Genomic DNA, 27,576 nt, shown 5'->3' with positions numbered 1-27,576 from the left:
AGACCCAATTCCCCCATCCACACACTCAATGTGGGTGGGGGAATCACTCCTCATGAGCTATTCTGACAGCAGAGAGACTTCCCCACCATCAGAATACACTTATCAGCACTGCTGTGTAAAGTTGGAGGCGCTGATTGAGGGAAAATTTTCCCACAGGCTATTGTACACAAGTTAATAAATAAATACAACCAGCCTGCTGGTTCACCAGCCTGTAAAAAGACTTACCTATAAGTAGTGTAAATATCTCTTAAACGTGTACCGTCCAAAACTGTAGCGAGATATTTACTGTAAATGCAGCCAGTGACACCACTGGTGCATGCGCTCTGAAGGAACGGCAACCAATACTGTTCCTTCAGAGCCCTGTGCTGTGACGGCGGCTCCCATGTGCATGCGTGGGAGCAACGTCATCGAGGCTCCAGCCAGTCACAAAGCCGGGGTCTGCGAACCCGGAAGCAAAATGGGTGAAGATGGAAGCTGTCTCAAGTGATGATATTGCATCACTGGAAGGGTTTGTGTTTTCAGGTAAGTTTCACATAATGTGGTAGTATGCAATGCATATTAGCACATTATGCCCTTGCCTTGAAGGTAAGAAAAAAAAAAAGCTTTAAGACAGGAAATGTGTTACTGGTCGGATCACAAGGTGAAATAGAGAGAAAAAAAAGCCTAAAAAGAAAATGAATGCAGCCACAATGCCAAAGGATTGGAAAGCTGCAATGTATTACATTTTGGCTTTTGAGTTTAATACCGCTTTAAGTGCAAATATGATAAAAGAAAGATGAACGTCACTGACAAACCTATTTTCTTAGAAATGTTTTATGAATGAAAACACAGAAATACAAAAAGGATACCAAGATTTAAATAAGAAGACCGAAGGCTTTTACATATTCAGACAATAACTACACTGTATAGCATGCATCCTATATCAAGACAGTTGCTAAGCCACCTTTGTTATAAAAAATAATAATAATTTAAAAAAAAGGTAATTGGTCCTATATGAACTGACTAGCAAGCAGAAAATAAGGCTTATATGAACTGCTGTTTACTCTTTATGGAAGTTTGGACCAGCAACATAGATGGGTGTGCCAGGTGAGCCTGGGCACACCCTAATCACAGTGCCAATTCCCCCTACTGCCTGGGCTTTCCCTGTGTTGCATATATTAGATATTCACCCATATAAATGACAGTATATAACATCTGAGATTAGCAAATGTCATGTGATGATTTTGAATTAAATTTGTGACATTTCCTAAATGTAGAATAAGATTATTTCACATCAAAGCTTTGGTGTAATATAAAATGTATCCAATGTTTTCCTTTTTCTAAAACATATTTACCTCAGGCTTCTAATAATAGCGTCCGTAATGATTGTTGTAATAAGGAGGCCCATAATGTCCCCCGGGGGGAAAGTAGTGAGGAGGAGGACGATGTGGATATGGATGTGGCTGTGGATATGGAGGTGGATGATGTCCAGGATAATGGGGTGCTGGGTAATGATGACCATTGTTCCATGGTGGATAACCTAAAGTAAAATAACTTAAGTTAGTCATGGCTGTTGCCAAAATGTAGTATTTTTTTGAGTTATACATACATAAAATGTGACTATATCACAAAAGAACAATAATTTAAGAAAATAAATATATATATATATATATATATATATATATCTATATCTATATATATAGATATATATATATATATATATATATATATATATATATATATATATATATATATATATATATATATATATATATATATATATATACAAATATATACAGTATATATATAAATATATATATATATATATATATATATATATATATATATATATATATATATATTTTTTTTTTTTTTTTTTTACTTTACATTTACAAATACAGTACAGCTGTCTTTTAAAACTAGTAGGGGTGTTACTCTGGCCCTAAAAGGCATGGAGCATCCCCAAGACTTGGCTGAAATGCTGTGTGTAAAACAAGCAAAAAAGTAATAGTACTAATGAAAGTCAAGCAATGACTATAGCCAGCCCCATTGCTGTGCTTCTTTGCTTAGTTTCATTTGAGAATCCTGAACTGTATTTGGCTGCAGCCTTAAGCAATTGAGTTGAGTCGATATAGACTTATGATTTATGTATATTTGTACCACCAGACTCAATAGAATGTTTGAATTTTGCTTACCGGTACTTACCACAGTGCTTCAGAATCATAGCATGTTTTCGGGATCTTGCTGGTCATTGTTTTTGGCAATGTTATCTATTTTAACTTGCTACACTGTGGGGTTCATTGAGGGATGTGCACAGGATCTCAACTTGCAATTTTCATACATTAAAGTAAAACTAAAGACAATACTTTTTCATAGCTCCCAACTGTCCCTGATTTCGAGGGACTGTCCCTGATTTGTCCCTCTGTACCTCTTTCCTCCTCATTTGTCCCTCATTTTGGTCTGATCTATATAGTTTTATATAAAATGCACTATTTATCTTTCAAAAAGTGTTTCCCAGAGCTAAACCTTTTATCCAATTTTTAAAAGCCAATATAAAGGAATAGTAGTGTTAAAAAAAAAAAAGCACTCGTGGGTTTAACTTAAAAAAAAAAAAAAATAATAAAAAAAAAAAAAAAAAAATATATATATATATATATATATATATATATATATATATATATATATATATATATATATATATATAATTCTTCTTTAAGGGGGCATGACAGGGTGTGCGTCCTATGCCTACATACGTTTGCTAAAAGGTGTCCCTCGTTCCCATCTTAAGAAGTTGGGAGGTATGCTTTTTATTTTTATTTTGGATAAAGTAAGGGAGGGTTATTACCCCTGTATTTTTTAGCCATGTGTGTCCCATTGGGAATATTTCCTATTACTTCCTGTTCCATATCCGAAACAGGAAGTGAGAAGAAATCCCTTTAAACTAAAGGAATCCCTGGTTGTCACCAGAACTAGCGTCCCCATTGGAAGATTTCAGCTATAATGTTCTGGAGACAACCCAAGAATTGAATTTTCTTTTACTTTCACGCCCAGTGATCACAGTAAACATTACAATAGAGAGGATGACTCTCCCTAAAGGAGACACATACAGTTGTTCTAATCACTCTCCACTCTATTTCAAAAGGAAAAAAGTTTTGCCTTTAGACATACTTTAATAAAGATTGTGAATTGTTATTGCTACATTATAGCTTTTTTTTCATTATACCTGTTAAATTCCTTGCTTTATTTACTTTGTCTAGGTTTTTGATCAACTACATGTATCCATACCTCCCAACTTTTTGAGATGGGAATGAAGGACACCTATCAGCAAAAGTATGCAGGTATAGGACACACCCCTTGCCACGCCCCTTAAAGGAGAATTGTAAAAAAAAACAAGAATGGTTAAACCCACAAGTGTTTTTTTTTTACCACTGCTATTCTTCTTTAAATTAATTCTAGAAAAAATGAGCTCCTGCGCTATTATGAAAAACAAACAAAGGACACGTCTAAATGGATGCTGCACACACCGTATGAGTCAAACGGTCTCATAAAAGCATAAACAATGATAATAAATGATTGTGTTGCGTAACACCATTATTTATTATCATTATTCCTTTATATTGTTTTTTGGAATTTACAAATGCAGCAATTTAGAAATCACATAAAAGTTTTAGCGCTGGAAAACACTTTTTGATAAAAAGTGCATTTTATATACATCTATATAGATCAGACCAAAATGAGGGACAAATGAGAAAGAAAGAAGGACAGAGGGACATTGCTTCAAATCAGGGACAGTCCCTCCAAATCAGGGACAGTTGGGAGCTATGTGTGTCCAACTGTAGAAGATACATCTTATCCTTTGTTCCTAAAATGTTGTGTGTACTTTTTCCTCCCCCATGTTATCTCTTTTCTGTCCCTTCTCCTTTCTCTTTGCTGTTATGCATATTTTTGTTATCTGTCCCTTTTCAGCAACAAACTTATTTTGCACTATTATGCCCCGTACACACGAGCGGACTTTTCGACATCCAAACTCCGACGGACTGAGTCCGGCGGACTATCCGATCGTGTGTGGGCTGCAACGGACTTTAGCGAAGCTAAAGTCTGACGGACTTTAGAAATGAAGCATGCTTTAAATTTTCCCGACGGAACTCCGCCGGACCCGGTCCCCTTTGAAAAATCCGCTCGTGTGTGTGCTACTCCGACGGACTAAAACCGACGCTAGGGCAGCTATTGGCTACTGTCTAGGAACTTCCTATGTCGAATCCAGTCGTACGTCATCACGTTCGACTCCGTCGGAGTTTGGTGTGATGGTGTGTGGTCAAGTCCGTTCGGTCGAAAAGTCCGCCAGAACTCCGTCGGAACTCCGGCGGAACTCCTTTGGAGGTCTGTCAGACTTAATCCCTCTCGTGTGTACGGGGCATTAGTGCTGAAGCCCTTTGTTAGGCTTTCTCTGATTGGATGAGGTGGAGATCTGTCCCTTCCAATTAGAGAATACCTTGTATTTATTGGAAAGGTTCTCTGAATGGTGGAGGTGCCGAGCTAGCAACCCCCTGTGTTCACTATACAAAGGGCAGGTCATTCAAGCTGCACCTGGAAGAGACCAGCTCTGACTGTATATAGCACAGGCTGCTAAAGTGAACGTCTGCATCCCAGAGACCCACTGGATGAAGAATTAAATGTAATCAAACTGGACCAAAGTATGTTAAAAAAAGACAATCCCTGGAGTAAATGTTTATCATACAAATCCTATGTGTGCATTTATAGATTTAGTTAAATATATACTGTAAAACCATCATTCAATCTAGCCATTTTCAGATGTTTGTCTATACCCAACTTTAGTTCTGAACTATTTTTTTCCATTTTGGATTGATTTAGGCTAGACAAGGTGAAACTAATTTGCCTGTAGAATTTCCAAGGCTTTTATTCAGCTGGAACTTGAATCCACTACCTCAGGCCCTCTGCTCCCTGCTCACCACTACCATTTGTAAACACAGAAATCTGGCTTCTGTGCTTACAAGTGACAGCTTGTCTCCCAACAGCTCCCACAGATCTGATCTCCTGAAAGGCTCTCAATGCATGCAGGATCAGGACAAGGGAGTTGCAGGTGCCCAGGGTGCAGGGCAGATGCCGACACCCACACTGGATGATCTTCCTGCAAGTGAGAGAGGTGGAGCCACCTACAGTTGTCAAGGAGGTACAGCAGCCTGATGGGTGCTTCAGCTTAATACAGCAACAAAAATAAGATATGTGGAATATAGTGGAGCTTTTAAGGAGGGGGGGTGAAGGCAGTGGAAGGGGGAGTTGGCATTCAGAGGTCAGAGCTGAAGAGGGGTGAGATGTGAATGGGGGATGCAGAGTTAAGCAGCTGTTGAAGAAGGCAAAACTCTGCACTATGTACATAGCATACTCCTGAACTCTGCACTATGTATGTAACACACTCCTGAACTCTGCACTATGTACGTAGCCCACTCCTGAATTTCTCTATGCAATCCCCCCAAACTCTGCAGGCCATATGTAATTCACTCCTGTTATTTAATGGCCCTTTAAGACCCTCCTGGTAAAATCTGACCATGATGCTGTCTGGAGGGGTGTGTGTGTGTGTGTGTGTGTGTGTGGGGGGGGGGGGGTGATAGGGGTCGTGGCCTAAGTTCCTGCACCAATTTTCTGAGAACAAAAGCCCTGAGTATTGACAGCCATCTATGGATGGAAATGTGTCCAGTTCAGCAGGGGACCCAGATATACACCAATCAGCCATAACATTATGACCGCCCACCTAATATTGAGTATGGCTCCCTTTTGCTAAAACGCCCCTGATCCATTTAGACATGGAAACAAAAGTAACATCCACATGAATGGCAGGACCCAAGGTTTCCCAGGAGAACATGGCCCGAAGCATCACACTGCCTCTTGCCTTCTTATACCGCATCCTGGTGCCATCTCTTCCCCAGGTAAGTGACGCACACCCATCCGGCCACATGATGTAAAATAAATTGTGATTCATCAGACCAGACATGTTCATGTGACCATTGTAGAAGCTTTTGGCTATGGACATGGGTCACCATGGGCTTCACAGTTCCATACACTGCAAACTGTGGTGCCCATTTTTTTTCTGCTTTCGCCACATCAACTTCATGGACAACATTATATCCACGGATAGGAAAAAGGGAGGGGATTTTTTAACGGTACATTAATTAAAGAGACAAAGATTTCTTAAAAAAGAATTCATAGCTTTAATGTTGGAAATATGTTAAAATTATTTTGGAGAAACCAAAATAGCAAAAATATAATAGCAAATACACATTTTATACAAAAAGTTACATGACACAAGATATAGGGGATCCTGAAATTGTTAGTTGCTGAGAATGATCATATATCCTCCCGACATGTTTCGCGTTTTTGCTTCTTCAGGGGAGTATGCAACTAACATGAACATAAACATAAAGAGAGGTTTAAGAATACAGAAAATACAATTATGCCATACAATTAGATACACATAAATTTCAGAACATTAGGTATGAAATTGGTCTCAATTTGCTCAGTCCAAATGCTTACCCTGATATAATCATTTCCTGCATCGCAACCCACAGGCCAACAGATGGTGAAATAGATGACAAGAATTAGGTGACAGGATCAAATGCTAAAAACAACCCAGCCTCATGCAGGGCATAGATGGAGGTAGACAAGCGCTACAAAGATCAAAAACAAAATCCAGAGATAAATACCAAGTATGACAAGTCCAGCACAGGTATTAAAAAATGTTAGTTTGTAACAAAGTGGGTAAGTAAATATCAATCCCTAAATTATAAAAGGGAATTGGGGCTGAGAAACATGCCTCCATAGTAGGATATGAGATGCTTATTATCAGAGGGATGGAACAATTGATTTTAATTAAGCCTAATTAGTATAAGGGTTGAAAGAAGTGGCTACTGGGGGTATACTACAAAAATACTGTTAAAGAGAGTAGAAGGAATAAGAATTATTTTTACCTGCAGTTAGAATCAGAGATGAAAGAGTTAATTCCATATGATGGTATTGGTGCAATACAAATGCAACAAGTTACAAAAAAGGAATCAATTGATTCATTATGATGTTTTATAAGTTGCAGAGTGCAGCGATATGCTGCCACTGCCAGGCTGAACCTACAAGTAAATAAAAAGAAGGATGACTAAATATAGGTATAGAAAGATGAGAGGCGGTATTATAACAGTATAAAATTCAGCTAAAGAAATATATTTACCAAGAGGAAAAGTTAGCGTGGCGGTAGTATCTGTGCTGAACCTGCGCTACAGATGAAATGACAGCGCTGCCTATTTATATCCCCCATCCATCGAGCCGGCGTCTGACGTCACCGGCTCGATGCGGACAGCCATAGGTGGAAGCAGTGAGCATGTGCAGAGCCTTTCAAGTCGGCATTTGAACTACCAACCCCATAATGCCTCAGTGCTGACACGAGGTTAATTTGGACAAATGCTGATGGAGATGGGGCTAAGCTGACTCTCCGCCCTTGAAGGGGGCGGGAAGACACAAGTCAGCATAGAGGGCAGAAGAAACGACGATTATCATGGCTTTTAACCCTAGAGGGGATTACATGCTCCCTGCCACCTCAAATCGGGCGCCGCCTGGGGATAATACCCAGCTGCGCCCTTGGGTGTCCATATGCCCTTGCATACTTGGAGCAAGGGAAGATAAAAAGCAGAGTATCAAGTCCAAATCAAAAAATATATGGCTTTGGATTGCGGTGCAGGGAAGGAGGGAGAAAGCAAAGCTCCTCAATGTGGGTGGGACTCATAGAGAGCAACAGAGATCCCAAGTGTGCAAACCATGAAACCCACCTTGGGCCAAGCAAAGCGAGACATTAGACGGTATATATTACCGGTACAGCGTTAATAATAATTGATAATGACATTAATTGATGTACAGAGATATTTTTGATATAACATAAATATAAAAAGAAAATAAAATAAAATAAAATATTTTGTTGAAAACAAAAAGACAAAAAGAAAAAGAAAAACCAATGACTTGGGGAGGGGGTAGGAGGAAAGGAAGGAAAAGGGAAAAAGATGAACAAAAAGGGGAAAAGGGGGATATCACCTCTCTCTCTTCATGCCAGGTTCCACGGGGGCTCACAGCTAAGGTAGGAGGGTTCATGAAACAAACAAACAGAGATTAGCTATAGAAAGGATCTGTAGCTTATATTTTCATTGAAACCAGGGTATTTAGTGGCTTTTAGAATAAAGATCCACTTAGCTTCAGTTTGTAAGAGAAGCTTGTCCACTGAGCCACCTCTTGAGTTTAGAGGTATATGGGCCAGGGCTGAGAAACGTATCCAGTTGGGGTCAAAGGCATGATAGGTGCCTATGTGCCTACTTATGGCTGTGGTGATTTTTTTATTAAGAATAGGTTTGATGTGGTCTTTTATGCGGATAGAAAATAGTCTTTTAGTTTTACCTACGTAAAATCCTCCACAACGGCATTGGGCCAAATATACAACGCCTGGAGTGGAGCATGTAACGTGAAATTTCGAAACAAAACGGTTGCCGTTTGGCAATCTAATCTTTTGAGAGTTATGTATATAGGGACACATGTCACATTGCCCGCATGCATAGGTACCTGGATATTTGGATTTAGTATCACCTGAGGAGTCCTGAAAGTGACTTCTAACTAAGCTGTCCTTGAGTGATTGAGGTCTCATATAGGTGATTGATGGTGCATCATTTATGTACTGATTAACAATAGGATCGGCTTTTAAAAGAGGCCAAAACTTATTGATTATAGCACGGAACGAATGATGTTGGTTAGAGTATTTGGTAATGATACGTACTTTGTTATCGAAATTTTTTTGTTTATTGGAGAAGAGAAGGGAAGTCCTATCTTTATTTTTTACTCTATTATATGATTTTTTCAGAGATACATGACTGTATCCACGTGCTCTGAGTCTATTGTATAAGTCATTGGCTGCAATCTTAAAGTCAGAGTCAGTACTGCAATTGCGTTTGGCCCTTAGATACTGGCTGTAGGGGATGCTCTTTAGGAGAGGTTTTGGGTGAAAGCTTGTCGCATGCAAGACCGTATTGCCAGCAGTAGGCTTTCTGTATAAGGCAGAATAAACATGTCCAGTGGCATCAATTTTAATAGTTAAGTCCAAAAATTCAATGGAGTTTTGGCTGTAATTCAACGTAAACTTTAAATTGAATGGATTCACAGAAAGTAAATTGAAAAAGAGCAACAAATCTGATTCTGATCCTGACCAAAAAAATAAAATATCATCAATGTACCTGTACCAGGCTGTGATGTTACTTAGAAAAGGGACGAGGTCTTCACGCGCGAAGGTATCTTTTTCCCACCCCCCCAGGTACAGGTTGGCATACGATGGGGCACATTTAGTCCCCATCGCAACCCCCTGCACCTGGAGGTAGTGGGATTGGTTAAATTGGAATACGTTGTGCTTTAAAATAAAATCCAATAGCTTCATAACAAATTCATTATAAGCGAAGAAATTTGAGCCTCTTTCTTGCAAATAGGAGCGTATTATTTGTAAACCTTTGGTATGTGGTATAGCATTATACAAACATTCCACGTCGATGGAAACCAACCATGACTGTGCCGGTAGGCTGATACCCTCGAGTATCTTTAGAAGATCGATGGTATCCTTTACATAAGAAAAAAGGGAAATGACGTGCGGTGTAAGGTGTTTATCTACAAGGCTACTTGCATTTTCTGTCAAACTATCACAGCTGGAAATGATGGGACGTCCCGGAGGATCAGTTAGAGATTTGTGCACCTTCGGGAGGGCATAGAAAGTAGCAACTTTTGGATCTTTAGAATTTAAAAAGTTCCATGTGCCTTTGTCTATAGTACCAGATTTGTATGCATTAAAGATTATCGAACGATATTGTGTGTCAAAATGAGAGATTAAAGACACAGAAATTGGTCGATACCAGTCAGAGTTTTGAAGAATCTTATTACACATATTGAGATATTGTGAAGTATTCATAATTACGATGTTTCCACCTTTATCCGCGGGTTTTATGACTATATTGGGATTAGTTTTGAGTTGTTTTAATGCCTTTAATTGATTATGCGTTAGATTATGTTTGTTGGTCAATGGAAAATGCGTTTGTTCGATTGCCTGGCAAACTTGTTGGGTAAATGCCCAAATATTTGGATTTGTATTTAGGAGTGGGAAGTTTGTTGACTTAGGTTTAAACATTTCTAAAGGGGGAAAAGAAACTGACTGTACCGATAAACCAGTGGAAGAGATGGTTATCTCATCATCAGGAGGTACTTGGCCCTCTTCCCATAGATCCATCAAATTGGAGAGGGCTTGTTGATCAGCACTATTTACCTCATTGGTGAGTTTCAATGTATTTATTTGTACAGTAGGTTGCTTGGGCTTATGAAAAAGGGTTCTAAATATCAGTTTTCGTGCAAATAAATGTATATCCTTTATCAGAGAGAATTTGTCCGAGCTTGAATCAGGGCAGAAGGTCAGTCCTAGTTTCAGAACATCGAGTTCATGACTCGTGAGCACATAAGACGATAAGTTGACTATAGATAATTCATTCCCTGAATTGAGTTCTGGGTAGGTAGGAGAAGATTGGGTTAGGTATTGGGTGGTTGAGGGGAATCTTTCCCTAAAAAAATAGGGGCGATTCGGAGGTCCGCCGGTAGGGGAGCACCACTAGGTGAAATGATGATGTCATTAGTGTTGGTGATGGGTAGGGATGATGTCAAAGGGGCTGATTTTGTGAAGGAAGACGTGAGAGTGGTAGACATAGAAGTGTTACTGGAGGTGGAAATGGACAAGGATGTGTTAATGGGGGTGGGAGTGATGAGAGGTGGGGGTGGTGGTGGGTGATGGAACATCATTAAGGGACGAACAGGGACTTGGTTGGAAATAGGATGAGTTCGAGGTGGTAAAGGGGTACTGAGGTGTTGGTTGGGTGCTGCCATAGCGGCGCCCTCCAAATCGCTTTTTCTCCTCTTTGGGAGTCTGTCTCCCGATAAATCACGATAAATTGTGGAATGATTGGATGGAAAGGAGGTTGATGAAGCACTCGATCTAGTTTCATCATCATTATAATCCCTCCTGTTAGAGGGGCGTGATGCTCTAAAGAACTTATTTTTATTTTTACCATCTGTTGGCCATTTGTATGCCGAACCGTTCGAGTAGGAATTACTATCACGTGTAAGTTTATTTTGTTTTAAACGTATTATCTCTAAGGTATAATTTTCAATGTGTTTGGATAATTCAGATTCCTTGCGTTTAAATTTAGAAGTGGAGGTTATTTTAGCATATTCATCGTACCATTTTTTAATGGAATTATCTATCAGGTCGATATCATGCGAATATTGGATGGCTAATAAAGTCATCATTGCAATCGAACACGTTTGTAGGTTTTCTTCCCATTTTTGCTTGATGAGATTGTCAATTTTGTTTAGATTGGGGAAAATTTGTATTCTAAGGCCAAAAGGCACGATTTGTTGATCAATGTATTTGTGAAAAAACTTTCTGTGCCAAAAAATTCTAACCTTACGTTCCAAGAGGCGTTGCAAATATTGCAAAGCAAGGTCAAGATCCTTATCCGATGGTTCACTATTCTTTTGAAGGTCAGAAGCTTTGTTCATTAGGCCCTCCCAGGCCTCGCCGCTGAAAGCCGCCATGGACCCGGGAGAGAGAGAGAAGGAAATAAAGGGAAAAAGGAAAATTGGGGAAGGAAAAGGGGGAGAGGAAAAATACAATATTATTGATTAGTAAAGATAAATGCAAAAAATACAAAAGAACAAAAAGATTTTTTTATCATCATTACAGAAAGTTGCCGTGTCACAGGGAGGTGGGCCTAAGGACAAAAAGCGTATTAAAACGCATGAGTACAATAGAAATAAGTTGGTCCACACTATCCCAGAGACACATTCCTGTTAAAGGTACCTCATCCCCCAATAATTCTATAAATATTATATCCACGGATAGGAAAAAGGGAGGGGGGGGCCAGGGGATTTTTTAACGGTACATTAATTAAAGAGACAAAGATTTCTTAAAAAAGAATTCATAGCTTTAATGTTGGAAATATGTTAAAATTATTTTGGAGAAACCAAAATAGCAAAAATATAATAGCAAATACACATTTTATACAAAAAGTTACATGACACAAGATATAGGGGATCCTGAAATTGTTAGTTGCTGAGAATGATCATATATCCTCCCGACATGTTTCGCGTTTTTGCTTCTTCAGGGGAGTATGCAACTAACATGAACATAAACATAAAGAGAGGTTTAAGAATACAGAAAATACAATTATGCCATACAATTAGATACACATAAATTTCAGAACATTAGGTATGAAATTGGTCTCAATTTGCTCAGTCCAAATGCTTACCCTGATATAATCATTTCCTGCATCGCAACCCACAGGCCAACAGATGGTGAAATAGATGACAAGAATTAGGTGACAGGATCAAATGCTAAAAACAACCCAGCCTCATGCAGGGCATAGATGGAGGTAGACAAGCGCTACAAAGATCAAAAACAAAATCCAGAGATAAATACCAAGTATGACAAGTCCAGCACAGGTATTAAAAAATGTTAGTTTGTAACAAAGTGGGTAAGTAAATATCAATCCCTAAATTATAAAAGGGAATTGGGGCTGAGAAACATGCCTCCATAGTAGGATATGAGATGCTTATTATCAGAGGGATGGAACAATTGATTTTAATTAAGCCTAATTAGTATAAGGGTTGAAAGAAGTGGCTACTGGGGGTATACTACAAAAATACTGTTAAAGAGAGTAGAAGGAATAAGAATTATTTTTACCTGCAGTTAGAATCAGAGATGAAAGAGTTAATTCCATATGATGGTATTGGTGCAATACAAATGCAACAAGTTACAAAAAAGGAATCAATTGATTCATTATGATGTTTTATAAGTTGCAGAGTGCAGCGATATGCTGCCACTGCCAGGCTGAACCTACAAGTAAATAAAAAGAAGGATGACTAAATATAGGTATAGAAAGATGAGAGGCGGTATTATAACAGTATAAAATTCAGCTAAAGAAATATATTTACCAAGAGGAAAAGTTAGCGTGGCGGTAGTATCTGTGCTGAACCTGCGCTACAGATGAAATGACAGCGCTGCCTATTTATATCCCCCATCCATCGAGCCGGCGTCTGACGTCACCGGCTCGATGCGGACAGCCATAGGTGGAAGCAGTGAGCATGTGCAGAGCCTTTCAAGTCGGCATTTGAACTACCAACCCCATAATGCCTCAGTGCTGACACGAGGTTAATTTGGACAAATGCTGATGGAGATGGGGCTAAGCTGACTCTCCGCCCTTGAAGGGGGCGGGAAGACACAAGTCAGCATAGAGGGCAGAAGAAACGACGATTATCATGGCTTTTAACCCTAGAGGGGATTACATGCTCCCTGCCACCTCAAATCGGGCGCCGCCTGGGGATAATACCCAGCTGCGCCCTTGGGTGTCCATATGCCCTTGCATACTTGGAGCAAGGGAAGATAAAAAGCAGAGTATCAAGTCCAAATCAAAAAATATATGGCTTTGGATTGCGGTGCAGGGAAGGAGGGAGAAAGCAAAGCTCCTCAATGTGGGTGGGACTCATAGAGAGCAACAGAGATCCCAAGTGTGCAAACCATGAAACCCACCTTGGGCCAAGCAAAGCGAGACATTAGACGGTATATATTACCGGTACAGCGTTAATAATAATTGATAATGACATTAATTGATGTACAGAGATATTTTTGATATAACATAAATATAAAAAGAAAATAAAATAAAATAAAATATTTTGTTGAAAACAAAAAGACAAAAAGAAAAAGAAAAACCAATGACTTGGGGAGGGGGTAGGAGGAAAGGAAGGAAAAGGGAAAAAGATGAACAAAAAGGGGAAAAGGGGGATATCACCTCTCTCTCTTCATGCCAGGTTCCACGGGGGCTCACAGCTAAGGTAGGAGGGTTCATGAAACAAACAAACAGAGATTAGCTATAGAAAGGATCTGTAGATCAATACCTAACCCAATCTTCTCCTACCTACCCAGAACTCAATTCAGGGAATGAATTATCTATAGTCAACTTATCGTCTTATGTGCTCACGAGTCATGAACTCGATGTTCTGAAACTAGGACTGACCTTCTGCCCTGATTCAAGCTCGGACAAATTCTCTCTGATAAAGGATATACATTTATTTGCACGAAAACTGATATTTAGAACCCTTTTTCATAAGCCCAAGCAACCTACTGTACAAATAAATACATTGAAACTCACCAATGAGGTAAATAGTGCTGATCAACAAGCCCTCTCCAATTTGATGGATCTATGGGAAGAGGGCCAAGTACCTCCTGATGATGAGATAACCATCTCTTCCACTGGTTTATCGGTACAGTCAGTTTCTTTTCCCCCTTTAGAAATGTTTAAACCTAAGTCAACAAACTTCCCACTCCTAAATACAAATCCAAATATTTGGGCATTTACCCAACAAGTTTGCCAGGCAATCGAACAAACGCATTTTCCATTGACCAACAAACATAATCTAACGCATAATCAATTAAAGGCATTAAAACAACTCAAAACTAATCCCAATATAGTCATAAAACCCGCGGATAAAGGTGGAAACATCGTAATTATGAATACTTCACAATATCTCAATATGTGTAATAAGATTCTTCAAAACTCTGACTGGTATCGACCAATTTCTGTGTCTTTAATCTCTCATTTTGACACACAATATCGTTCGATAATCTTTAATGCATACAAATCTGGTACTATAGACAAAGGCACATGGAACTTTTTAAATTCTAAAGATCCAAAAGTTGCTACTTTCTATGCCCTCCCGAAGGTGCACAAATCTCTAACTGATCCTCCGGGACGTCCCATCATTTCCAGCTGTGATAGTTTGACAGAAAATGCAAGTAGCCTTGTAGATAAACACCTTACACCGCACGTCATTTCCCTTTTTTCTTATGTAAAGGATACCATCGATCTTCTAAAGATACTCGAGGGTATCAGCCTACCGGCACAGTCATGGTTGGTTTCCATCGACGTGGAATGTTTGTATAATGCTATACCACATACCAAAGGTTTACAAATAATACGCTCCTATTTGCAAGAAAGAGGCTCAAATTTCTTCGCTTATAATGAATTTGTTATGAAGCTATTGGATTTTATTTTAAAGCACAACGTATTCCAATTTAACCAATCCCACTACCTCCAGGTGCAGGGGGTTGCGATGGGGACTAAATGTGCCCCATCGTATGCCAACCTGTACCTGGGGGGGTGGGAAAAAGATACCTTCGCGCGTGAAGACCTCGTCCCTTTTCTAAGTAACATCACAGCCTGGTACAGGTACATTGATGATATTTTATTTTTTTGGTCAGGATCAGAATCAGATTTGTTGCTCTTTTTCAATTTACTTTCTGTGAATCCATTCAATTTAAAGTTTACGTTGAATTACAGCCAAAACTCCATTGAATTTTTGGACTTAACTATTAAAATTGATGCCACTGGACATGTTTATTCTGCCTTATACAGAAAGCCTACTGCTGGCAATACGGTCTTGCATGCGACAAGCTTTCACCCAAAACCTCTCCTAAAGAGCATCCCCTACAGCCAGTATCTAAGGGCCAAACGCAATTGCAGTACTGACTCTGACTTTAAGATTGCAGCCAATGACTTATACAATAGACTCAGAGCACGTGGATACAGTCATGTATCTCTGAAAAAATCATATAATAGAGTAAAAAATAAAGATAGGACTTCCCTTCTCTTCTCCAATAAACAAAAAAATTTCGATAACAAAGTACGTATCATTACCAAATACTCTAACCAACATCATTCGTTCCGTGCTATAATCAATAAGTTTTGGCCTCTTTTAAAAGCCGATCCTATTGTTAATCAGTACATAAATGATGCACCATCAATCACCTATATGAGACCTCAATCACTCAAGGACAGCTTAGTTAGAAGTCACTTTCAGGACTCCTCAGGTGATACTAAATCCAAATATCCAGGTACCTATGCATGCGGGCAATGTGACATGTGTCCCTATATACATAACTCTCAAAAGATTAGATTGCCAAACGGCAACCGTTTTGTTTCGAAATTTCACGTTACATGCTCCACTCCAGGCGTTGTATATTTGGCCCAATGCCGTTGTGGAGGATTTTACGTAGGTAAAACTAAAAGACTATTTTCTATCCGCATAAAAGACCACATCAAACCTATTCTTAATAAAAAAATCACCACAGCCATAAGTAGGCACATAGGCACCTATCATGCCTTTGACCCCAACTGGATACGTTTCTCAGCCCTGGCCCATATACCTCTAAACTCAAGAGGTGGCTCAGTGGACAAGCTTCTCTTACAAACTGAAGCTAAGTGGATCTTTATTCTAAAAGCCACTAAATACCCTGGTTTCAATGAAAATATAAGCTACAGATCCTTTCTATAGCTAATCTCTGTTTGTTTGTTTCATGAACCCTCCTACCTTAGCTGTGAGCCCCCGTGGAACCTGGCATGAAGAGAGAGAGGTGATATCCCCCTTTTCCCCTTTTTGTTCATCTTTTTCCCTTTTCCTTCCTTTCCTCCTACCCCCTCCCCAAGTCATTGGTTTTTCTTTTTCTTTTTGTCTTTTTGTTTTCAACAAAATATTTTATTTTATTTTATTTTCTTTTTATATTTATGTTATATCAAAAATATCTCTGTACATCAATTAATGTCATTATCAATTATTATTAACGCTGTACCGGTAATATATACCGTCTAATGTCTCGCTTTGCTTGGCCCAAGGTGGGTTTCATGGTTTGCACACTTGGGATCTCTGTTGCTCTCTATGAGTCCCACCCACATTGAGGAGCTTTGCTTTCTCCCTCCTTCCCTGCACCGCAATCCAAAGCCATATATTTTTTGATTTGGACTTGATACTCTGCTTTTTATCTTCCCTTGCTCCAAGTATGCAAGGGCATATGGACACCCAAGGGCGCAGCTGGGTATTATCCCCAGGCGGCGCCCGATTTGAGGTGGCAGGGAGCATGTAATCCCCTCTAGGGTTAAAAGCCATGATAATCGTCGTTTCTTCTGCCCTCTATGCTGACTTGTGTCTTCCCGCCCCCTTCAAGGGCGGAGAGTCAGCTTAGCCCCATCTCCATCAGCATTTGTCCAAATTAACCTCGTGTCAGCACTGAGGCATTATGGGGTTGGTAGTTCAAATGCCGACTTGAAAGGCTCTGCACATGCTCACTGCTTCCACCTATGGCTGTCCGCATCGAGCCGGTGACGTCAGACGCCGGCTCGATGGATGGGGGATATAAATAGGCAGCGCTGTCATTTCATCTGTAGCGCAGGTTCAGCACAGATACTACCGCCACGCTAACTTTTCCTCTTGGTAAATATATTTCTTTAGCTGAATTTTATACTGTTATAATACCGCCTCTCATCTTTCTATACCTATATTTAGTCATCCTTCTTTTTATTTACTTGTAGGTTCAGCCTGGCAGTGGCAGCATATCGCTGCACTCTGCAACTTATAAAACATCATAATGAATCAATTGATTCCTTTTTTGTAACTTGTTGCATTTGTATTGCACCAATACCATCATATGGAATTAACTCTTTCATCTCTGATTCTAACTGCAGGTAAAAATAATTCTTATTCCTTCTACTCTCTTTAACAGTATTTTTGTAGTATACCCCCAGTAGCCACTTCTTTCAACCCTTATACTAATTAGGCTTAATTAAAATCAATTGTTCCATCCCTCTGATAATAAGCATCTCATATCCTACTATGGAGGCATGTTTCTCAGCCCCAATTCCCTTTTATAATTTAGGGATTGATATTTACTTACCCACTTTGTTACAAACTAACATTTTTTAATACCTGTGCTGGACTTGTCATACTTGGTATTTATCTCTGGATTTTGTTTTTGATCTTTGTAGCGCTTGTCTACCTCCATCTATGCCCTGCATGAGGCTGGGTTGTTTTTAGCATTTGATCCTGTCACCTAATTCTTGTCATCTATTTCACCATCTGTTGGCCTGTGGGTTGCGATGCAGGAAATGATTATATCAGGGTAAGCATTTGGACTGAGCAAATTGAGACCAATTTCATACCTAATGTTCTGAAATTTATGTGTATCTAATTGTATGGCATAATTGTATTTTCTGTATTCTTAAACCTCTCTTTATGTTTATGTTCATGTTAGTTGCATACTCCCCTGAAGAAGCAAAAACGCGAAACATGTCGGGAGGATATATGATCATTCTCAGCAACTAACAATTTCAGGATCCCCTATATCTTGTGTCATGTAACTTTTTGTATAAAATGTGTATTTGCTATTATATTTTTGCTATTTTGGTTTCTCCAAAATAATTTTAACATATTTCCAACATTAAAGCTATGAATTCTTTTTTAAGAAATCTTTGTCTCTTTAATTAATGTACCGTTAAAAAATCCCCTGGCCCCCCCCTCCCTTTTTCCTATCCGTGGATATAATATTTATAGAATTATTGGGGGATGAGGTACCTTTAACAGGAATGTGTCTCTGGGATAGTGTGGACCAACTTATTTCTTCATGGACAACATGTTCACTTGCTTCCTAATATTTCCCACCAAATTTTAGATGCCATTGTAATGAGATACTCCCCTTACCTGTCAGTGGTCATAATGTTGAGGCTGATCGGTGTATAATAATCTTTTCTGATAACCCCTTAAAGCAGGGGTGTCCAAACTTTTTTCAAAGAGGGCCAGATTTGATGAAGTGAACATGCATGAGGGCCGACCATTTTGACACCCAACAAGAATCATCTTGCCTTTGTCGTGCTCGTTCCTGACACACAGACAAAGGCTCTGCTCTTTAGAGGTACCATTAATTCTTAAAAAAGCTTTGGGATTTCTTTCCCTGTATTTTTGTGGGTAGAGAAGTCCATTGAAATGAATGGGCTGCCCTACACGCAGCACGCAGCCACACAGATGTGAACCAAGGGCTTTTTCACATGTCAGGTTGGAGGGGCAGTAAAACCACATGGTTAAGCTGTTTTTACCACTCCCAACTTCTCCCCCTTTAGCTGCAGAGGGAGCAGCTGGGGGTGTACACATGCTGTGGCTGCAGCTGGAGGTATACCCAGGGTGAATGGGCCTGCACTTCAACTACCCCACAACTGTGTGGATTGCACAGTTGCGGTATAGTGATGCAACATAATGCCTCTTTACCGCCTTTCAAATGCCTCTAAAAAGCGATCTGTGCAAGGACTGCTTTTCAGAGGAGCAGCAGTCCTGGCTGCTATCATACACAAGCCCTACAAAAGCAGTTCTGATGGTACAAGTATGGTACAAGAATGGGGGGGGGGGGGGGGTCTGGATTAAAAGTAACATACACACATATATACACACAGACACATGGAGACACATGCGCACACACATACAGACAAATGCACACACACACACACACACACACACACACACACACACACACACACACACACACACACACACACACACACACACATACAGACACATGCATACACATACATACAGACATACATACAGACACATACATACACAGACACATATGCACAGACACATGAATAAAGCCCATTTAAAATGAATCTAGCTTCTATCACAGTACCTTTCCAGCTTCCTCATTCAGCCAGGTACTGCACTGTAGGGGGAGCAGAGAGCACAGCACACTCCCCTGCACTTTACTTTCACTTTTGAGGCAAATGGAGCTTCTCATAGTGCTGATGTACAGTTCGGCAGGGGATTGGGCTCATCTGACAGCCCTGATCCCGTGGCACACTGGCTGAGAAAGGCTGGTTTAGATAGCCAGGTGGGCCGTTCAAAACCGCACCGCAGCCCGCGATTAGCCCACGGGCATGCCTGCTTTAAAGCATACATATTACTACATTAATTAGATAACTGAATTTTGAATGGAATATTTTGTAATTTTAAAGGGAATGTAGAGTTTTTTTCATTGATTACACATGAAAAATGTGTCCACCACTAACAACCATTTTTTACTATAATAAAAAAAAATAACATGAAACTTTTTTTAAAAAACTAGTTTAAAAAAACAAAAAGCATTAGTAATGTAGGCACTAAAAAGATACTCACCGTGACCAGACATTATGGAAAGCCTAGAAAACAAAAAAATGTATATGATTTAGATATAGATAGATAGATAGCATATCCACCCCCAGTGGCCCCTAACCCCCACTGCTCTCCCATATGGCAATGGCCATATTTGTTCAATTACATCAGCCAGGATACACGTCCCTTTGTCCTTTGTCTACATTCACCTGTTGTCCGTGATCTCTCGGCTGGCAGCTGAATGGAGTCAGGGGTGTGTCACTGGTCGCTATGATGCTGTCGGCTGTGTAGCCAAGAGTATCCTAAAACCAGTGATGGTTGCAGTGCATCCAGTGGCGAACAAGCCCCGAAGATGGAAGTATCCAGTCTGAACACTCTAGCTTCAGCCCTGTCCTCCTCAATGGCAACAGGTACAATAATCTGTTCCTAGTTGCAATACTTGTCTCACAGACCAAAATGAGTGTCCACAGTACTCCTTATGAATTCCAGGGAATCAATATGTCCAGACAGCAGCCATACTCTGCATGTCAGAGCCGTTCAGGCACCTGAGTCTCCACTCACTAGACTGCTTCATTATGGTGATGATCAATCTGAAAAGTTACCCTGCTTGTACAGACAGCACTAGCTACCACTAAAAAACACCTAAAGCCACCACTAGGCAAATGTCTTACCAGCCAATGTTCTCTGTGAGGCATCTGCTCACCTGTGGCCAGCTTTACCCTTTTTGCCACAACAGAAGAAACCCTATATGAGCCATATTCCTTCCACCATATTCTGATCTCATATAGGTGCAGATATTTTAAGTCTCAAAGAAATAGGAAGCCAATGGGCATATTGAGGAGTAATTTTGTTAGGATGACCATGTATCCCCTTTCTATGTGCCTGGAGACAGGGTTTATCATTGAGTTCCTCTTCCATCTGTCTTCACGGCATATAGTTTATTTTGTTCATAGTCATATTTCCCATGTTGTCTACTTACCTAAAAGTGTCACTTAGAGGAGAAGATTGTTAGACTGGCAATCTTAGATCACTTATATATCTGCAGAAGGATAGGGAGGGAATACCAATTATCAATGGCAATTATCTGATGCAGGATGGCGCACCCAGTTCGCATTTTATGGTGTATTATTATGTTAGTCATCCTTTAAATATATCAGTAAAGATAATGAAAAAAAAATGAGCATGTGCAGAGTGATCAGCCATACCAGTGACATGTTTTGTGAATTACAATGAATATCTCATTACAATGGCATCTGAAAGGTGGGACATATTAGGCACCAAGTAAACATGTTGAACCTAAAGTCGATGTGTTGAAAGCAGACAAAATTGCCATTGCAGTTTGTTGTGTATGGGGCTGCATAGCTGGAGAGTGTCCAAGCTGACCCCTATCTCCAGCCAAAAGTGCATACAATGGGCACATACGCATCAGAACTGGAACTGGACCACAGAAAATTGAAATACGGTGGTCTGGTCTGATGAATCACATTTTCTTTTACATTATATAGATGGCTAGGTATATGCGTCGCTTACCTGGGGAAGAGATGGCACTAGGATGCATTATGGGAAGAAGCCGAGTCAATGGAGGCAGTGTGATGCTTAGGGCAATGTTCTGCTGGGAAAACTTGAGTCATTCTATTCATGGATATTTTACTGGAAATGGTACCACCTACCTAAACATTGTTGCTGACCAAGTACACTCTTTTATGGAAACAGTGTTCTCTGATGGCAATGGCCTCTTTCTGGAGAAGATTGTGAACCGCCACACTGCAAAAATGGTTTTAGGAAAACAACAAGTTTGAGGTTTTGACTTGGCGTCCAAATTCTCCAGATCTCAATGCAATTGAGAATCGGTGGGATTTGCTGGAAAAACAAGTCCATAGATGCCCAATAATGCAGCTTATAGGATCTGCTATTAAAGGATCTGCTATTGATGGCTTGGTGCCAGATACCACAACATACCTTCAGAGGTTTAGTGGTGGTATGCATGCCTCAGTGAGTCAGGCCTGTTTTGGTGGCAAAAGGGAGACTTACCCAATATCTGTGGGTGGTCCTATGCCCTGTAAACACGATTGCACATTCCGACAACAAAATCCATTGAATTTTTTCTGATGAATGTTGGCTCAAACTTGTTTTGCATACACATGGTCGCATAAAGTTGCCGGAATTTCTGAACGTCAAGAATGCGGTGACGTACAACACGCACAACGGGACTATAAAAGGCAAGTGCAATACCAAGTGCTCCACCCTGTGGGCTCCTTCTGCTAATCTCGTGTTTATCTCCTGTTAGTAGAAGTTTGGTTAGAGACAATTCGTGCTTTTCAGACTTGTGCTTCAGATTGTTGCTGCTCTTCAGTTTGTGCTTGTGGGTTTGTATCTGGTTTTCAGTGTGTGTAGTCAGTTTGCATTTGTTTGTCAGTTTGTGCTATTTATAGTACCGTATTTGATTCTCAGTGCGTTCTTGTCCACTCGTTTCTGATTTTCAGCTATTTTTTTCATGCCTTGCTGTTTTTCAGTGCTTTCTGTTAGATCTTTCTGACCAGCTGATGGCTTTGAAGCCATGTTTAGGGTATGCACTCACTGTAGAGTTCGTGCTGTGCAGGGGCTTGGTGTTGGGCTTCTAGCTTTGACACAAGCCCACTCCATGAACAGGGCGAGGAGGAGTTAATGGACCAAGAATTGGTTACTCCAGCGTGACCAATTCTCGCACATGCCTTTGCTTTGTGAGATCCGGGAAAATAATCCTGATGATTTCAGGAACTTTCTCAGGTGCTGACCCCGTTTTTCACCGTCTGTTGGCTTTACTCACCCCTTATATCAGCAGGCAGGATACCTGCATGCAGCAAGCCATCACTCCGGAGCAGAGGCTAGTCACCACGTTGCAGTACTTGCTGACTGGGAGAAGTCGGCAGGACCTCAAGTTCTCAACAGGCATATCCTCCAAGGCTCTAGGGATCATTATCCCAGAGACCTGATCTGTCATTATTGAGGTCCTGCAGAAGAACTATATTAAGGTAAGTATTATCCTTTAACATCACATTCTATGTATTTAATGTTTGCTAATGTATTGTATTTCTTTCATAATTCCCTAATTACCATGATTGTAATATGCTATGAATGTCCCCTTTGTCCTCATGCATGCTGGTAGCTTTTAAATTTCCTTTTATGTCCTTCATGCATATTTGCCTTCACTAACCTCGCCAGCACGCAGAATAGCAGAATGGAAAAATGTGCTTCCATTTGTTCAGTGTGTATTTTTTTTTTATTATGACACTTCTTACCTGTCCAGTGGGCTGCCAATATTTTAAGTAAGGAGGGGCTGGCCAAAGTTAACACACATTATTTATGCATTCAGCTCTCAATGAAATGGGGAGGGTTACCTGTCCAAAACATCTCCCCCTCCCCCTTACATTTTTACAATGGGCCATCAGATGGGGTGAGGAATCTGATAAGTGGACCTTATACTTTTGTCTTTAAATACTAATTTCAATAAATGTTATACTTATGTTGGCCAAGAATGTTTGTGTCTAATCTACTTGCAATGTTTATGTGCAAAATTACAATATTTTTTTCTTGTTTGACTCCACAGTTTCCTTCAACGCCACAGGAATGACAGACTGTGGCCTCCCATTTTGCCACCCGTTGGGACTTTCCCAACTGTGGTGGGGCAATTGATGGGAAACATGTCCACATAGTCCCACCCCCCAACTCTGGGCCATACTATTATAATTACAAAGGGTTTAATAGTATTGTGATGTTGGCGGTGGTGTTATCTACTTACGAGTTCCTCTATGTGGATGTGGGGAAAAATGGCTGGATGTCGGATGGTGGAGTCATCGCCCAGACGGAGTTTTACCGACGGCTCCAGAATGTCAGCTTGGGCTTGCCACCTTCAGAAGACAATGTGGAAGGACTCCCGTTTGTCTTCGTTGTGGATGAAGCATTTGCACTGGGGGACCATCTTATGCGGCCATTCCCTATGAGGACCCTCACCCTGGACCAGAGAGTTTTTAATTACTGGCTGGCCAGAGCCAGAAAAGTGGTAGAGAACGCTTTCAGAATAAGGGCCAGCCGATTCCGCCTATTTATCACACCAATCCACATGGCAAAATATAAACAGATCCATATTGTGCTTGCCTGCTGCATTCTGCACAATTTTCTTAGAAAAAATGCTACAGACTATGTGGCCTCAGTTGGGCCTGAGACCAACTTTCCAGATCCTTCAACCCTGACGGCACTTGAAGCCGTTGAGGTCAGAATAAAATATATGGAATACTTTGGGGGTAGGGGACCATTGATATACCAGAGACATTTTTTAATTACATTTATTTTTGAAACTGAACTAATATTTGCTTTGATTTACTGCTTGGGTTTCTTTTAGCTGTCTCCTAGGTTATCTTTTGTTTTATTTTTTGGAGCCTTTTTCTTCAACAGTGCAAAACCAATTTTCTTTGAGACATGAGGTGACAATCTCTTCTTTGGCTAATATTATTATTATGTTGTGGGTCTGCTACATACACACCTTGTTTTTGTTGTTAATGTATGTAATGCATTACTGACAAAAATACTCATCATTTTCAGCACCGTGACAGAAATTTGGGGAGTCATGAAAATGGCGTGATTAGGGCAAATTATAAAGCACTGGGGGTGCTATTTACTAAAGGCAAATCCACTTTGCACTACAAGTGCAGTTGAACCTGCACTTGTAGTGTAAAGTGGATTTGCCTTTAGTAAATAACCCACATTGTCACTGAAAATGCCAACTTTACTACAAAAACTGCGTTTGAGCATTGAAAAAAAACAGCCGCACATTGTTGATGATAAATATTTTTACTCAAAGCACATTCACATGTGTGTTTATAAAAGGGTTTTTGAAAAAAACAACATCTTTGCTGTATAACATTATTTTTTGTTACATTAACTACCGTATAACTAGCCTTTTTTGTTAAAACAGGCATGTTTCAAAGCATAACATACAGGAACTTACAAAGTTCAACTGTGAAAAGTGAAAGCAATATCAGACATGTCAAAACTGTATTGATATTGCCTTCATCAAATGCGGTGATATCACCCCTGTAAAAGCCAAATTTTGAAGATGCACACAAATTTGGATTCAAACTGGGGATTTCCCTCCTGATCCCATTCCTAATGTCAACATGTGCTATCTCCCATCATGGGGATCACTGGACATGTTTTGGGGGTGCAACCCCTTCATCTCAGCCACTTTAGTAGCAAGGAAGGGGTTGCACCCACAAAACGTGTACATTGATCTCCCGTGATGGCAGATAGCACATGTCGACACATTGTGTGCATCTTCAAAATTTGGCTTTTAAAAAAGTTTTAAACTTTTTTTTAAAAACACAAATCGATCCTTAAAAATTTAGGTATTTTTGTGTGTTTTATATTCTCCCTAAAACATCAGTTATGTTCTTCGTTTTTGTTGAGCATCATTGATGTTTTTCTTTAGATTTTCTAATTCGCGATTGCACCCCATTATCTCCCCAATGAGGATCTGGGCACTTTCACTTATGAAATGAGATTCTTCTTCCACAACATCCACATCATCTAAAAATAAACAAAAAAACACACCATGTAATATAAAAATGCAGGCATACATCTGTTACCTGAAGCTGTGGTCTCAGACAATCACCTGTTGTGGTGACAATTTTGCCAATTTCAAAAACCTCTCCCTCCTCCTCTGCTTGTGGTTTTGTGATTTCCCCTTCTTTCTGATGTGTGGGGTTCCTGGTGTCCTCAGATGTCCCCAGTCTTTTCTCTCTATGAGAATTTAAAAAAGGAATACTTAGCACACCGATATTTGAGGGCAGAAATAGGTATATGAAACATTGATTGGGAGTGTCGTACACTTGTATTTTTTTGGCAGTGTTCCAAGCTGAAAACGTTATTTTTTACACTTTCTAAAGCTGGAATACTTACCTGTTTTTTGCAAGTTTCACAGATGGAGACACCCCTATAGTATCCACTGGAGCACCTGTGGGGGACACCCTAATAAAAAGGGTGTTCTGGTGTCCCACACTAGTGCTCCTGAGTCCAGATGTGTAAACAGCTGCTGAGTGTCCTCTCCTTTACACTGAATCAAGTTTGCATTTCATTCTAGTTACAAATCCACCTAGACAACAAACTTCTTTTAATAGAAATAGGCCTGAACGAATGTAGTTAACTGCACCTTCCCAAAACATTGTATTTTAGTGGGCGAACGAACAATGTTTCCTGCGACCGATTGAACCCATGTACATGAAAGTTGCCATTTTAAACTGTACAACAGTAAAGAAAAGCACATGGAGCAGTATGCAAGTAATAATAATAATATGAACACATGACAAATACTTTTTTGAAGAACTCGCTTGATCTTTTTGTACTGATTGCGCTCCCTCAATTTCAGGTCTGACTGGTGTTTCCTCAATTATCCTTGGATTGTCATACCCCAAAATTCTTCTGAAGACTCTTCACAACTTTAGCCATGATCTTGGCCTTTCTCACATTTGGGTTTGGATAAGGTCCATACTTCTCATCATAGTCAGCCCTCTTCAAGATGTCCACCATCTCCACCATTTCTACAAAGGAAATATTTGAGGCCTTAAATCTCCTCCGGGATTGGGACGTTTCTGGCTTCGGGCTTTCATCGTCCTCGTCGCTGAAATTATCACATACCTGCTTTGTCTCCGCCGTGTGCTCTCCCCACTGCGCCAAAAGAGAAGGGGCGGGAATAGACTAGAAAGAACGCCAGGGGTGGGCGGAATTTTCACTTGCGCAGTGTATATAATGCGTAACACACGTGTGTCGTACATACGATCTGTGAGTGGAGGACGGTATATCGGAAGCGACGATTGTTATGACGAAGGTACAATTTAAACTTGGTGCATCACTGGCCTATACTGCTTATAGATTGAGGCCTATATTGAGTCAAGATTAGTAGAGTTTAGTCTGACATTAGGATTTGTCTTGTGTTGTGTCTTGCAGAGAAAATGGATGGGTTCAAAGACCACAGCTTTCTCCCAATTTTCATAGACAACTGCAGGGAGCTGCCCTGTCTGTGGCAGGTGAAACATCCACAATATAATAACAAATTAAAGAGGTAGGCAGCACTGGAGGAACTGCTGGAGTTGGTGAAGCCGGTGTTCCCCACGGCAACCATCCCCATTTAAAAGCCAAAATTGGTGGCCTGAGGAGCACATATCTTAGGGAGCGCAAGAAGGTCCAGGATTCTATGAGATCAGGAGCTGCAGCAGATAACATTTATGTCCCCAGGCTGTGGTACTATGACAGAGTGCATTTTCTGTCAGACCAGACTGAAGTCAGGGAATCCCTCTCAACCCTTCCTTCCACCCCAGCTGAGGCTTCTGACGCCCATCCTGGGCCTTCCAAACAGGAAGAAGTGGAGGAGCCCAGCTTGCGCCAGGTATAGTATTGTTCTACATATTCTTTTTTGAAAAAAATAATGATGTTAACTGGATGTGATTATTGATCACTAAGTGCTGATTTAATAAAGTG

At 40.2% G+C, this 27,576-nt stretch overlaps 3 long non-coding RNA genes across 3 annotated transcripts; 1 reads left to right on the top strand and 2 right to left on the bottom strand.

The window, feature by feature from the left end:
- Positions 1–6,182: 6,182 nt before the first annotated feature.
- On the bottom strand, positions 6,183–7,924 carry LOC143924166 (uncharacterized). Its single transcript, XR_013261836.1, has 4 exons — positions 7,214–7,924; positions 6,963–7,115; positions 6,529–6,662; positions 6,183–6,396 (listed from the first exon to the last, which is right to left on the bottom strand). It is a non-coding gene; the product is annotated as an uncharacterized LOC143924166 (long non-coding RNA).
- Positions 7,925–12,007: 4,083 nt separating this feature from the next.
- LOC143924165 (uncharacterized) lies at positions 12,008–13,717 on the bottom strand. Its single transcript, XR_013261835.1, has 4 exons — positions 13,039–13,717; positions 12,788–12,940; positions 12,354–12,487; positions 12,008–12,221 (listed from the first exon to the last, which is right to left on the bottom strand). It is a non-coding gene; the product is annotated as an uncharacterized LOC143924165 (long non-coding RNA).
- Positions 13,718–16,656: 2,939 nt separating this feature from the next.
- On the top strand, positions 16,657–18,398 carry LOC143924164 (uncharacterized). Its single transcript, XR_013261834.1, has 4 exons — positions 16,657–17,367; positions 17,466–17,618; positions 17,919–18,052; positions 18,185–18,398. It is a non-coding gene; the product is annotated as an uncharacterized LOC143924164 (long non-coding RNA).
- The last annotated feature ends 9,178 nt before the right edge of the window (positions 18,399–27,576 follow it).

Source organism: Lithobates pipiens, unplaced genomic scaffold (assembly GCF_037356315.1).
Source record: "Lithobates pipiens isolate NorthernLeopardFrog02 unplaced genomic scaffold, aLitPip1_a1.2 Scaffold_22, whole genome shotgun sequence".
NCBI classification, from domain to species: Eukaryota; Metazoa; Chordata; class Amphibia; order Anura; family Ranidae; genus Lithobates; species Lithobates pipiens.
Note: the sequence above shows the minus strand (reverse complement) of the source record. Positions and strands in the feature narration are given on the sequence as shown.